Here is a 14,173-nt window from a genome sequence, read left to right as displayed (position 1 = left end):
AACTGACAACCTTCAAACATGGGGTCACCAGAGGTTGTCACTCACTTTCACTAGTTCAAGGATCACAGTCTATTTTGAGTACAAAATGTAGAAGAACAGTCGGGTAAGGAGGGATATGGCACACAGAAGAGTCGGGTAAGGAGGGGTCTGGTACACAGAAGAGTTGGGTAAGGAGGGGTCTAACACACAGAAGAGTTGGGTAAGGAGGGGTCTGGCGCACAGAAGAGTTGGGTAAGGAGGGGTCTAACACACAGAAGAGTTGGGTAAGGAGGGGTCTGGCACACAGAAGAGTTGGGTAAGGAGGTGTCTGGCACACAGAAGAGTTGGGTAAGGAGGGGTCTGGCACACAGAAGAGTTGGGTAAGGAGGTGTCTGGCACACAGAAGAGTTGGGTAAGGAGGGGTGTGGCACACAGAAGAGTTGGGTAAGGAGGGGTGTGGCACACAGAAGAGTTGGGTAAGGAGGGGTCTGGTACACAGAAGAGTCGGGTAAGGAGGGGTCTGGCACACAGAAGAGTTGGGTAAGGAGGGGTCTGGCACACAGAAGAGTTGGGTAAGGAGGTGTCTGGCACACAGAAGAGTTGGGTAAGGAGGGGTCTGGCACACAGAAGAGTTGGGTAAGGAGGGGTCTGGCACACAGAAGAGTAGGGTAAGGAGGGGTCTGGCACACAGAAGAGTTGGGTAAGGATGGGTCTGGTACACAGAAGAGTTGGGTAAGGAGGTGTCTGGCACAGAAGAGTTGGGTAAGGAGGGGTCTGGCACACAGAAGAGTTGGGTAAGGAGAGGTCTAGCACACAGAAGAGTTGGGTAAGGAGGGATATGGCACACAGAAGAGTTGGGTAAGGAGAGATCTGGTGTAACGGACCGTTTTAGCAGACAAGGGGTTAAAATCCGTTTAGGCGATATGCCTCTTTCTGAGAGACAGGCACAGCTACTGCAGAACACCAACCTCCCGAACTGGATACAAAATACCACTCCAAACTGGAACCTCGCGAATAGCTGCTGGCAGACGAACAGGAAAAGCATACAATCGGCTTACACTCCTGGCAATCAGTCTCTAACAGCATACAGGGAATCCCCCCAATAACGAGACAAGGCTCCGTGTTGAGGGTCAGCAGTGGTCTGCCTGTACTTCAGATACAGCCTCTTTTATTCATAAAAAACAAACATAGTACTGCCCACAGGGTTTTGAAATCCAACCAATCAGTAATTTACAACACATACAATGTAAATACAGCAACCAATCGTTCCAGCCCCCAGAGGACCAGAAGGAAGACTGCGACACAGGACAGATACAACATATCCCCACAATGCATCATGGTTTCCTCCTCTCTGTCCCGGAGACAACCGAAGGCAATCCAATTATCTCTCAGGACAAAGGGAGATCGCCAATACACATGTGGAGACAACAGGACAGACATCACCATTTAAACACACAGGGCCAGATATATCATTAGGCAAAGTCACTTTTGTGGAGTGGAAAAGTCGCAAAAAAGTCCCAAAGGCTAAAACTGCGCACAAATTTGCGACTTTTTTCTGCTCTGCACTATGCTCGCCAGTTTTCTGAAAGTGGGCGCGTTTTCGTATGTAAATGAATCTCTAGACAGATTTACTATTGGGACTTTTTTAAAAAGTCGCAAAAAAGTCGCAACTTCACTCCAGTCAGGACCATGCTTATCTTATGAGACTTTTTAATAGAACATGCGACTTTTTCATAAAAACGTGCGACTTTTGAAAAGCTGCTTACTGACGGATAAACTGCTACCGTCAAACCACATTTATTACAGTCTTAAAGGGGCGATCATAAATCTGACTTGGCTAAAACTGACTTTAGCCATATGTGAAAGTGGAGTGAGCTGTCAGAGTCATGATAAATCTGGCCCACAATGTCACACCCCCACAGCAAACACAGACATTTAACATATCCCCAGATAGCTCAAGTCTGAGGGCATATCATTAGGTGAATGGCACTTAGAATACACGAATACAATACTATTAGCTATCTGGGTGCCTCACATAACATACAATTTAACCAAACGCATAATAACATAAAATACAATTCCACAGACAGATTTAAGCTAGTTAGTAGGGGCCATAATCCTGAGGCAAGAGGCTTTTAAACAGCCCTCTCCAAAGCCCAGTGGCGAGGTTGGTTTCGCCACACATCTCCCCCCCCCCAGGGAAGACTAACCAGATACCTGACCTCACGCCGGTCGGTACCTGAGTTAGTCTGGCAGCCCACCCACAACCCAATACTGGACCTGTTGAATCTTAGGGCCTGGCTCTGTTCTGTATGTCCCCAGCTGTTGAGTGGGCATCTGCTACTCCTTGCTTTGTGGTTCTCCAGCTTGGAGCTGTAGGTACTTGGTGGGCAGAGGCCGACTGCGCTCTGCCCAGATGCCAGCTCTTCTGCTGGGGTGAGGGGGGTAAAAGCCAGTCTTGTAACAAGGGGGTCGGTGGAGAAGAGGCTAGCGGCTCTCTGCCCTGATGCCAGCTCTTCCGCTGGGAAGGGATCAGTGGGTATTGCAGGCTCATCCCCTGCCCCCAGAACTCGGTTGGGAAGTAGCTGGGAAGGGGAGGGCTCGCTTACCTCCTCCTCCTGGTATCCCTGCGGAGATGGCTGGAGATCTGGTTGTTTGAGGGGGAGACCGACTGTCTCCTCTTTGGCTAAACAGCCCTGTTGCTGGGGACAGGACCGACTGTCCCTACCCCCTGTGCTGTGAGTGCAGAGACCACAGTCCCATCTGCACAGTTGTGGGGCTTACTGTCTCCCCCTGGTGCGTTAAGCTGCCGCTGGGGAATGGAGACTAGGCTCCCAGTTCCCAACAAATCATGCTGCTGCTGGGGTGCAGGAACAACTACCTCTGCCCCCTGTAACTCAGCCTGCCGCTGGGGAGGGAGGCCGCTGCTCTCCTCTCCCTGCACTTCACACTGCCTTCCCGGCATATCACTCTGCTGCTGGGGGACAGGAACAACTACCTCTGCCCCCTGTAACTCAGCTTGCCACTGGGGAATGGACACTGGGCTTCCAATTCCCTGCAGGACCGGTGGAGAGACCTCGGTCCCATCTCTACTGGCCACCTGGGGTTCTTCCCAGTAACGCTCTACAATATCTGCCCAGCTGAATGGGTCTGGATCTGGGTCTGTCACCTTACTGTCCTGCTGAGCCTTCCCAATGGAGTGGAAGAGATCTCGGTAGTCCTGCTCCAGTTCCCACTCCAGGGTTGCTAGGTGAGCCAGGTCTTGCTCTACCTCATGGGGGTCATCCCACTCATGCCTAGCCTCCCTCTCATAGAAAATGTCCTGAAGTCTGGACTGTGCAGGGCTCCCGAAGTCAGGCTCTGCAAAGGACTCCCATAACAAGCCAGGACCATCAAACTCCTCTCCCTCTGGCTTGTCATGCTCAGCTGTCCAGGGTATATACTGTGCCATATACCACCAGAGCGTCTGGTAGGCATCCTCCAGCCATAGCTCCTGCCATACCTGATGCTCTAGTTCCTTCACCCATTCCTCCAGGGGCTGCTCTCCCAGGAAGGGCATCCGCAGGGCCACTTGCTTCTGCAACCGCTGCTCTTCACTGGGGAGACTCTCACCCCGCTGGTATTGTACATTATCCAGGGCCTGGTACCAGATGCCCTTCCTTAATGCATCCCGGCCATCCAGGTCCTCCTCCTCGTATAACACTGCTGGTTCCATCCTGGTGCTTTTAGGGTTGCTGTACTGGGACATGCGTTGCCCTTAAATTGTAGAATCCACAGAAATGGTGTCTCCTGTAGCTGTCCTTCTGGCTGTAGGAACGATCCCGCTGCTTGCCACCAATGTAACGGACCGTTTCAGCAGACAAGGGGTTAAAATCCGTTTAGGCGATATGCCCCTTTCTGAGAGACAGGCACAGCTACTGCAGAACACCAACCTCCCGAACTGGATACAAAATAGCACTCCAAACTGGAACCTCGCGAATAGCTGCCAGCAGACGAACAGTCAAAGCAAACAATCAGCTTACACTCCTGGCAATCAGTCTCTAACAGCATACAGGGAATCCCCCCAGTAACGAGACAAGGCTCCGTGTTGAGGGTCAGCAGTGGTCTGCCTGTACTTCAGATACAGCCTCTTTTATTCATAAAAAACAAACATAGTACTGCCCACAGGGTTTTGAAATCCAACTAATCAGTAATTTACAACACATACAATGTAAATACAGCAACCAATCGTTCCCGCCCCCAGAGGACCAGAAGGGAGACTGCGACACAGGACAGATACAACATATCCCCACAATGCATCATGGTTTCCTCCTCTCTGTCCCGGAGACAACCGAAGGCAATCCAATTATCTCTCAGGACAAAGGGAGATCGCCAATACACATGTGGAGACAACAGGACAGACATCACCATTTAAACACACAATGTCACACCCCCACAGCAAACACAGACATTTAACATATCCCCAGATAGCTCAAGTCTGAATGCATATCATTAGGTGAATGGCACTCAGAATACACGAATACAATAATATTAGCTATCTGGGTGCCTCACATAACATAAAATTTAACCAAACGCATAATAACATAAAATACAATTCCACAGACAGATTTAAGCTGTGCGTCCGGTCTGTCTTCTCCTTTAAAGTTACTATGGGCCATAATCCGGAGGCAAGAGGCTTTTAAACAGCCCTCTCCAAAACCCAGTGGCGAGGTTGGTTTCGCCACATCTGGCACACAGAAGAGTTGGGTAAGGAGGGGTCTGGCACACAGAAGAGTTGAGTAAGGAGGGGTCTGGCACACAGATGAGTTGGGTAAGGAGAGATCTGGCACACAGAAGAGTTGGGTAAGGAGGGGTGTGGCACACAGAAGAGTTGGGTAAGGAAGGGTTTGGCACACAGAAGAGTTGGGTAAGGAGGGGTCTAGCACACAGAAGAGTTGGGTAAGGAGGGGTTTGGCACACAGAAGAGTTGGGTAAAGAGGGATATGGCACACAGAAGCGTTGGGTAAGAAGGGGTCTGGTACACAGATGAGTTGGGTAAGGAGGGATATGGCACACATAAGAATTGGGTAAGGAGGGGTCTAGCGCACAGAAGAGTTGGGTAAGGAGGGGTCTGGCACACAGAAGAGTTGGGTAAGGAGGGATATGGCACACAGAAGAGTTGGGTAAGGAGGTGTCTGGCACACAGAAGAGTTGGGTAAGGAGGGGTGTGGCACACAAAAGAGTTGGGTAAGGAGGTGTCTAGCGCACAGAAGAGTTGGGTAAGGAGGGGTCTGGCACACAGAAGAGTTGGGTAAGGAGGGGTGTGGCACACAGAAGAGTTGGGTAAGGAGGTGTCTAGCGCACAGAAGAGTTGAGTAAGGAGGGATCTGGCACACAGAAGAGTTGGGTAAGGAGGGGTGTGGCACACAGAAGAGTTGGGTAAGGAGGGGTTTGGCACACAGAAGAGTTGGGTAAGGAGGGGTCTAGCACACAGAAGAGTTGGGTAAGGAGGGGTTTGGCACACAGAAGAGTTGGGTAAAGAGGGATATGGCACACAGAAGCGTTGGGTAAGGAGGGGTCTGGTACACAGAAGAGTTGGGTAAGGAGGGGTCTGGCACACAGATGAGTTGGGTAAGGAGGGATATGGCACACATAAGAATTGGGTAAGGAGGGGTGTGGCACACAGAAGAGTTGGGTAAGGAAGGGTTTGGCACACAGAAGAGTTGGGTAAGGAGGGGTCTAGCACACAGAAGAGTTGGGTAAGGAGGGGTTTGGCACACAGAAGAGTTGGGTAAAGAGGGATATGGCACACAGAAGCGTTGGGTAAGAAGGGGTCTGGTACACAGATGAGTTGGGTAAGGAGGGATATGGCACACATAAGAATTGGGTAAGGAGGGGTCTAGCGCACAGAAGAGTTGGGTAAGGAGGGGTCTGGCACACAGAAGAGTTGGGTAAGGAGGTGTCTGGCACACAGAAGAGTTGGGTAAGGAGGGGTGTGGCACACAAAAGAGTTGGGTAAGGAGGTGTCTAGCGCACAGAAGAGTTGGGTAAGGAGGGGTCTGGCACACAGAAGAGTTGGGTAAGGGGGGGTGTGGCACACAGAAGAGTTGGGTAAGGAGGTGTCTAGCGCACAGAAGAGTTGAGTAAGGAGGGATCTGGCACACAGAAGAGTTGGGTAAGGAGGGGTGTGGCACACAGAAGAGTTGGGTAAGGAAGGGTTTGGCACACAGAAGAGTTGGGTAAGGAGGGGTCTAGCACACAGAAGAGTTGGGTAAGGAGGGGTTTGGCACACAGAAGAGTTGGGTAAAGAGGGATATGGCACACAGAAGCGTTGGGTAAGGAGGGGTCTGGTACACAGAAGAGTTGGGTAAGGAGGGGTCTGGCACACAGATGAGTTGGGTAAGGAGGGATATGGCACACATAAGAATTGGGTAAGGAGGGGTGTGACACACAGAAGAGTTGGGTAAGGAAGGGTTTGGCACACAGAAGAGTTGGGTAAGGAGGGGTCTAGCACACAGAAGAGTTGGGTAAGGAGGGGTTTGGCACACAGAAGATTTGGGTAAGGAGAGATCTGGCACACAGAAGAGTTGGGTAAGGAGGGGTGTGGCACACAGAAGAGTTGGGTAAGGAAGGGTTTGGCACACAGAAGAGTTGGGTAAGGAGGGGGTCTAGCACACAGAAGAGTTGGGTAAGGAGGGGTTTGGCACACAGAAGAGTTGGGTAAAGAGGGATATGGCACACAGAAGCGTTGGGTAAGGAGGGGTCTGGTACACAGAAGAGTTGGGTAAGGAGGGGTCTGGCACACAGATGAGTTGGGTAAGGAGGGATATGGCACACATAAGAATTGGGTAAGGAAGGGTCTGGCACACAGAAGAGTTGGGTAAGGAGGGATATGGCACACAGAAGAGTTGGGTAAGGAGGTGTCTGGCACACAGAAGAGTTGGGTAAGGAGGGGTGTGGCACACAGAAGAGTTGGGTAAGGAGGTGTCTAGCGCACAGAAGAGTTGGGTAAGGAGGGGTCTGGCACACAGAAGAGTTGGGTAAGGAGGGGTGTGGCACACAGAAGAGTTGGGTAAGGAGGTGTCTAGCGCACAGAAGAGTTGAGTAAGGAGGGATCTGGCACACAGAAGAGTTGGGTAAGGAGGGGTGTGGCACACAGAAGAGTTGGGTAAGGAAGGGTTTGGCACACAGAAGAGTTGGGTAAGGAGGGGTCTAGCACACAGAAGAGTTGGGTAAGGAGGGGTTTGGCACACAGAAGAGTTGGGTAAAGAGGGATATGGCACACAGAAGCGTTGGTTAAGGAGGGGTCTGGTACACAGAAGAGTTGGGTAAGGAGGGGTCTGGCACACAGATGAGTTGGGTAAGGAGGGATATGGCACACATAAGAATTGGGTAAGGAAGGGTCTGGCACACAGAAGAGTTGGGTAAGGAGGGATATGGCACACAGAAGAGTTGGGTAAGGAGGTGTCTGGCACACAGAGGAGTTGGGTAAGGAGGGGTGTGGCACACAGAAGAGTTGGGTAAGGAGGTGTCTAGCGCACAGAAGAGTTGGGTAAGGAGGGGTCTGGCACACAGAAGAGTTGGGTAAGGAGGGGTGTGGCACACAGAAGAGTTGAGTAAGGAGGTGTCTAGCGCACAGAAGAGTTGGGTAAGGAGGGATCTGGCACACAGAAGAGCTCGGTAAGGAGGTGTGTGGCACACAGAAGAGTTGAGTAAGGAGGGATCTGGCACACAGAAGAGTTCGGTAAGGAGGGGTCTGGCACACAAAAGAGTTGGGTAAGGGCTCTTTCACACCTGCGTTATTTTCTTCCGGCATAGAGTTCCATCGTCGGGGCTCTATGCCGGAAGAATCCTGATCAGTTTTATCCCCATGCATTCTGAATGGAGAGAAATCCGTTCAGGATGCATCAGGATGTCTTCAGTTCCGGAACGGAACGTTTTTTGGCCGGAGAAAATACTGCAGCATGCTGCGCTTTTTGCTCCGGCCAAAAATCCTGAAGACTTGCCGCAAGGCCGGATCCGGAATTAATGCCCATTGAAAGGCATTGATCCGGTTTCGGCCTTAAGCTAAACGTCGTTTCGGCGCATTGCCGGATCCGACGTTTAGCTTTTTCTGAATGGTTACCATGGCTGCCGGGACGCTAAAGTCCTGGCAGCCATGGTAAAGTGTAGTGGGGAGCGGGGGAGCAGCATACTTACCGTCCGTGCTGCTCCCGGGGTGCTCCAGAGTGACATCAGGGCGCCCCAAGCGCATGGATGACGTGATCACATGGCACGTCATCCATGCGCATGGGGCGCTCTGACGTCACTCTGGAGTGCCCCGGGAGCCGCGCGGACTGTAAGTACAGTATACCGCTACCCCGCTCCCCGCTTCTACTATGGCAACCAGGACTTTAATAGCGTCCTGGGTGCCATAGTAACACTGAAAGCATTTTGAAGACGGATCCGTCTTCAAATGCTTTCAGTACACTTACATTTTTCCGGATCCGGCGTGTAATTCCAGCAAGTGGAGTACACGCCGGTTCCGGACAAAGCAAGTGTGAAAGAGGCCAAAGGAGGGGTCTGGCACACAAAAGAGTTGGGTAAGGAGGTGTCTAGCACACAGAAGAGTTGGGTAAGGAGGGGTCTGGCGCACAAAAGAGTTGGGTAAGGAGGGGTCTGGCGCACAAAAGAGTTGGGTAAGGAGGGGTCTAGCACACAGAAGAGTTGGTTAAGGAGGGATCTGGCGCACAGAAGAGTTGGGTAAGGAGGGGCCTGGCACACAGAAGAGTTGGGTAAGGAGGTGTCTGGCACACAGAAGAGTTGGGTAAGGAGGGGTCTAGCACACAGAAGAGTTGGGTAAGGAGGGATATGGCACACAGATGAGTTAGTTAAGGAGGGATCTGGCACACAGAAGAGTTGGGTAAGGAGGGGTCTGGCACAAAGAAGAGTTGGGTAAGGAGGTGTCTGGCACACAGAAGAGTTGGGTAAGGAGGGGTCTGGCACACAAAAAAGTTGGGTAAGGAGGGGTGTGGCACACAGAAGAGTTGGGTAAGGAGGTGTCTAGCGCACAGAAGAGTTGAGTAAGGAGGGATCTGGCACACAGAAGAGTTGGGTAAGGAGGTGTGTGGCACACAGAAGAGTTGAGAAAGGAGGGGTCTGGCACACAGAAGATTTGGGTAAGGAGGGGTTTGGCACACAGAAGAGTTGGGTAAGGAGGTGTGTGGCACACAGAAGAGTTGAGAAAGGAGGGGTCTGGCACACAGAAGATTTGGGTAAGGAGGGGTTTGGCACACAGAAGAGTTGGGTAAGGAGGTGTGTGGCACACAGAAGAGTTGAGAAAGGAGGGGTCTGGCACACAGAAGAGTTGGGTAAGGAGGGGTCTGGCACACAGAAGATTTGGGTAAGGAGGGGTTTGGCACACAGAAGAGTTGGGTAAGGAGGGCTCTGGCACACAAAAGAGTTGGATAAGGAGGGGTCTGGCGCACAGAGGAGTTGGGTAAGGAGGGGTCTGGCGCACAGAAGAGTTGGGTAAGGAGGGATCTGGCACACAGAAGAGTTGGGTAAGGAGGGGTCTGGCACACAAAAGAGTTGGGTAAGGAGGGGTCTGGCACACAAAGGAGTTGGGTAAAGAGATGTCTAGCACACAGAAGAGTTGGGTAAGGAGGGGTCTGGCACACAAAAAAGTTGGGTAGGGAGGGGTCTGGCGCACAGAAGAGTTGGGTAAGGAGGGGTCTGGCACACAGAAGAGTTGGGTAAGGAGGGGTGTGGCACACAGAAAAGTTGGGTAAGGAGGGGTCTGGCACACAAAAGAGTTGGTTGGGTAAGGAGGGGTCTGGCACACAAAAGAGTTGGGTAAGGAGGTGTCTAGCACACAGAAGAGTTGGGTAAGGAGGGGTCTGGCACACAAAAGAGTTGGGTAAGGAGGGGTCTGGCGCACAGAAGAGTTGGGTAAGGAGGGGTCTGGCACACAGAAGAAATGGGTAAGGAGGGGTCTGGCGCAGAGAAGAGTTGGGTAAGGAGGGGTGTGGCACACAGAAGATTTGGGTAAGGAGGGGTTTGGCACACAGAAGAGTTGGGTAAGGAGGAATCTGGCACACAGATGAGTTGGGTAAGGAGGGGTCTAGCACACAGAAGAGTTGGGTAAGGAGGGGTCTGGCACAAAAAAGAGTTGGGTAAGGAGGGGTCTGGCGCACAGAAGAGTTGGGTAAGGAGGGTACTGGCACACAGAAGAGTTGGGTAAGGAGGGGTCTAGCACACAGAAAAGTTGGGGAAGGACGGGTCTGGCACACAGATGAGTTGGGCAAGGAGGTGTGTGGCACACAGAAGAGTTGGGTAAGGAGGGGTTTGGCACACAGAAGAGTTGGGTAAGGAGGTGTCTGGCACACAGAAGAGTTGGGTAAGGAGGGGTCTGGCACACAGAAGAGTTGGGTAAGGAGTGTGGCACACAGAAGAGTTGGGTAAGGAGGTGTCTAGCACACAGAATAGTTGGGTAAGGAGGGGTTTGGCACACAGAAGAGTTGGGTAAGGAGGGGTCTAGCACAGAGAAGAGTTGGTAAGGAGGGGTCTAGCACAGAGAAGAGTTGGGTAAGGAGGGGTCTGGCACAGAAAAGTTGGGTAACGAGGGGTCTAGCACACAGAAGAGTTGGGTAAGGAGGGGTCTGGCACAGAAAAGTTGGGTAAGGAGGGGTCTAGCACACAGAAGAGTTGGGTAAGGAGGGATCTGGCACACAGAAGAGTTGGGTAAGGAGGGATCTAGCACACAGAAGAGTTGGGTAAGTAGGGGTCTAGCACACAGAAGAGTTGGGTAAGGAGGGGTTTGGCGCACAGAAGATTTGGCTAAGGAGGGGTGTGGCGCAGAGAAGAGTTGGGTAAGGAGGGGTTTGGCACACAGAAGAGTCGGTAAGGAGGGATCTGGCACACAGAAGAGTTGGGTAAGGAGGGATGTGGTACACAGAAGATTTGGGTAAGGAGGGGTTTGGCACACAGAAGAGTTCGGTAAGGAGGAATCTGGCACACAGATGAGTTGGGTAAGGAGGGATCTGGCACACAGATGAGTTGGGTAAGGAGGGGTCTAGCACACAGGAGAGTTGGGTAAGGACTGGTCTAGCGCAGAAAAGAGTTGGGTAAGGAGGGGTCTGGCACAGAAAAGTTGGGTCAGGAGGGGTCTAGCACACAGAAGAGTTGGGTAAGGAGGGATCTGGCACACAGAAGAGTTGGGTAAGGAGGGATCTGGCACACAGATGAGTTGGGTAAGGAGGGGTCTAGCACACAGGAGAGTTGGGTAAGGACTGGTCTAGCACAGAAAAGAGTTGGGTAAGGAGGGGTCTGGCACAGAAATGTTGGGTAAGGAGTGGTCTAGCACACAGAAGAGTTGGTCAAGGAGGTATCTGGCACACAGAAGAGTTGGGTAAGGAGGGGTCTAGCACACAGAAGAGTTCGGTAAGTAGGGGTCTAGCACACAGAAGAGTTGGGTAAGGAGGGGTGTGGCACACAGAAGAGTTGGCTAAGGAGGGGTGTGACGCAGAGAAGAGTTGGGTAAGGAGGGGTGTGGCACACAGAAGAGTTGGGTAAGGAGGAATATGGCACACAGAAGATTTGGGTAAGGAGGGGTTTGGCACACAGAAGAGTTGGGTAAGGAGGAATCTGGCACACAGATGTGTTGGGTAAGGAGCGGTCTAACACACAGAAGAGTTGGGTAAGGAAGGGTCTAGCACAGAAAAGAGTTGGGTAAGGAGTGGAATTGCTCACAGAAGAGTTGGGTAAGGAGGGATCTGGCACACAGAAGAGTTGGGTAAGGAGGGGCCTAGCACACAGAAGAGTTGGGTAAGGAGGGGTGTGGCACACAGAAGAGTTGGGTAAGGAGGTGTCTGGCACACAGAAGAGTTGGGTAAGGAGGGGTCTAGCACACAGAAGAGTTGGGTAAGGAGGGATATGGCACACAGATGAGTTAGTAAGGAGGGATCTGGCACACAGAAGAGTTGGGTAAGGAGGGGTCTGGCACAAAGAAGAGTTGGGTAAGGAGGTGTCTGGCACACAGAAGAGTTGGGTAAGGAGGGGTCTGGCACACAGAAAAGTTGGGTAAGGAGGGGTGTGGCACACAGAAGAGTTGGGTAAGGAGGTGTCTAGCGCACAGAAGAGTTGAGTAAGGAGGGATCTGGCACACAGAAGAGTTGGGTAAGGAGGTGTGTGGCACACAGAAGAGTTGAGAAAGGAGGGGTCTGGCACACAGAAGATTTGGGTAAGGAGGGGTTTGGCACACAGAAGAGTTGGGTAAGGAGGGCTCTGGCACACAAAAGAGTTGGATAAGGAGCGGTCTGGCGCACAGAGGAGTTGGGTAAGGAGGGGTCTGGCTCACAGAAGAGTTGGGTAAGGAGGGATCTGGCACACAGAAGAGTTGGGTAAGGAGGGGTCTGGCACACAAAAGAGTTGGGTAAGGAGGGGTCTGGCACACAAAGGAGTTGGGTAAAGAGGTGTCTAGCACACAGAAGAGTTGGGTAAGGAGGGGTCTGGCACACAAAAAAGTTGGGTAAGGAGGGGTCTGGCGCACAGAAGAGTTGGGTAAGGAGGGGTCTAGCACACAGAAAAGTTGGGTAAGGAGGGGTCTGGCACACAAAAGAGTTGGTTGGGTAAGGAGGGGTCTGGCACACAAAAGAGTTGGGTAAGGAGGTGTCTAGCACACAGAAGAGTTGGGTAAGGAGGGGTCTGGCACACAAAATAGTTTGGTAAGGAGGGGTCTGGCGCACAGAAGAGTTGGGTAAGGAGGGGTCTGGCACACAGAAGAAATGGGTAGGGTCTGGCGCAGAGAAGAGTTGGGTAAGGAGGGGTGTGGCACACAGAAGAGTCGGGTAAGGAGGGATCTGGCACACAGAAGAGTTGGGTAAGGAGGGATGTGGCACACAGAAGATTTGGGTAAGGAGGGGTTTGGCACACAGAAGAGTTGGGTAAGGAGGAATCTGGCACACAGATGAGTTGGGTAAGGAGGGGTCTAGCACACTGAAGAGTTGGGTAAGGAGGGGTCTGGCACAAAAAAGAGTTGGGTAAGGAGGGGTCTGGCGCACAGAAGAGTTGGGTAAGGAGGGTACTGGCACGCAGAAGAGTTGGGTAAGGAGGGGTCTAGCACACAGAAAAGTTGGGGAAGGACGGGTCTGGCACACAGATGAGTTGGGTAAGGAGGTGTGTGGCACACAGAAGAGTTGGGTAAGGAGGGGTTTGGCACACAGAAGAGTTGGGTAAGGAGGTGTCTGGCACACAGAAGAGTTGGGTAAGGAGGGGTCTGGCACACAGAAGAGTTGGGTAAGGAGGAGTGTGGCACACAGAAGAGTTGGGTAAGGAGGTGTCTAGCACACAGAAGAGTTGGGTAAGGAGGGGTTTGGCACACAGAAGAGTTGGGTAAGGAGGGGTCTAGCACAGAGAAGAGTTGGTAAGGAGGGGTCTAGCACAGAGAAGAGTTGGGTAAGGAGGGGTCTGGCACAGAAAAGTTGGGTAAGGAGGGGTCTAGCACACAGAAGAGTTGGGTAAGGAGGGGTCTGGCACAGAAAAGTTGGGTAAGGAGGGGTCTAGCACACAGAAGAGTTGGGTAAGGAGGGATCTGGCACACAGAAGAGTTGGGTAAGGAGGGATCTAGCACACAGAAGAGTTGGGTAAGTAGGGGTCTAGCACACAGAAGAGTTGGGTAAGGAGGGGTTTGGCGCACAGAAGATTTGGCTAAGGAGGGGTGTGACGCAGAGAAGAGTTGGGTAAGGAGGGGTTTGGCACACAGAAGAGTCGGTAAGGAGGGATCTGGCACACAGAAGAGTTGGGTAAGGAGGGATGTGGTACACAGAAGATTTGGGTAAGGAGGGGTTTGGCACACAGAAGAGTTCGGTAAGGAGGAATCTGGCACATAGATGAGTTGGGTAAGGAGGGATCTGGCACACAGATGAGTTGGGTAAGGAGGGGTCTAGCACACAGGAGAGTTGGGTAAGGACTGGTTTAGCGCAGAAAAGAGTTGGGTAAGGAGGGGTCTGGCACAGAAAAGTTGGGTAAGGAGGGGTCTAGCACACAGAAGAGTTGGGTAAGGAGGGATCTGGCACACAGAAGAGTTGGGTAAGGAGGGGTCTAGCACACAGAAGAGTTGGGTAAGTAGGGGTCTAGCACACAGAAGAGTTGGGTAAGGAGGGGTGTGGCACACAGAAGAGTTGGGTAAGGAGGGGTTTGGCACACAGAAGAGTTGGCTAAGGAGGGGTGTGACGCA

The sequence above is a fragment of the Bufo gargarizans genome, chromosome 4 (genome assembly GCF_014858855.1).
Source record: "Bufo gargarizans isolate SCDJY-AF-19 chromosome 4, ASM1485885v1, whole genome shotgun sequence".
NCBI lineage: Eukaryota > Metazoa > Chordata > Amphibia > Anura > Bufonidae > Bufo > Bufo gargarizans.
The sequence above is the reverse complement of the archived record's forward strand: the minus strand, read 5'-3'. Positions refer to the sequence as shown.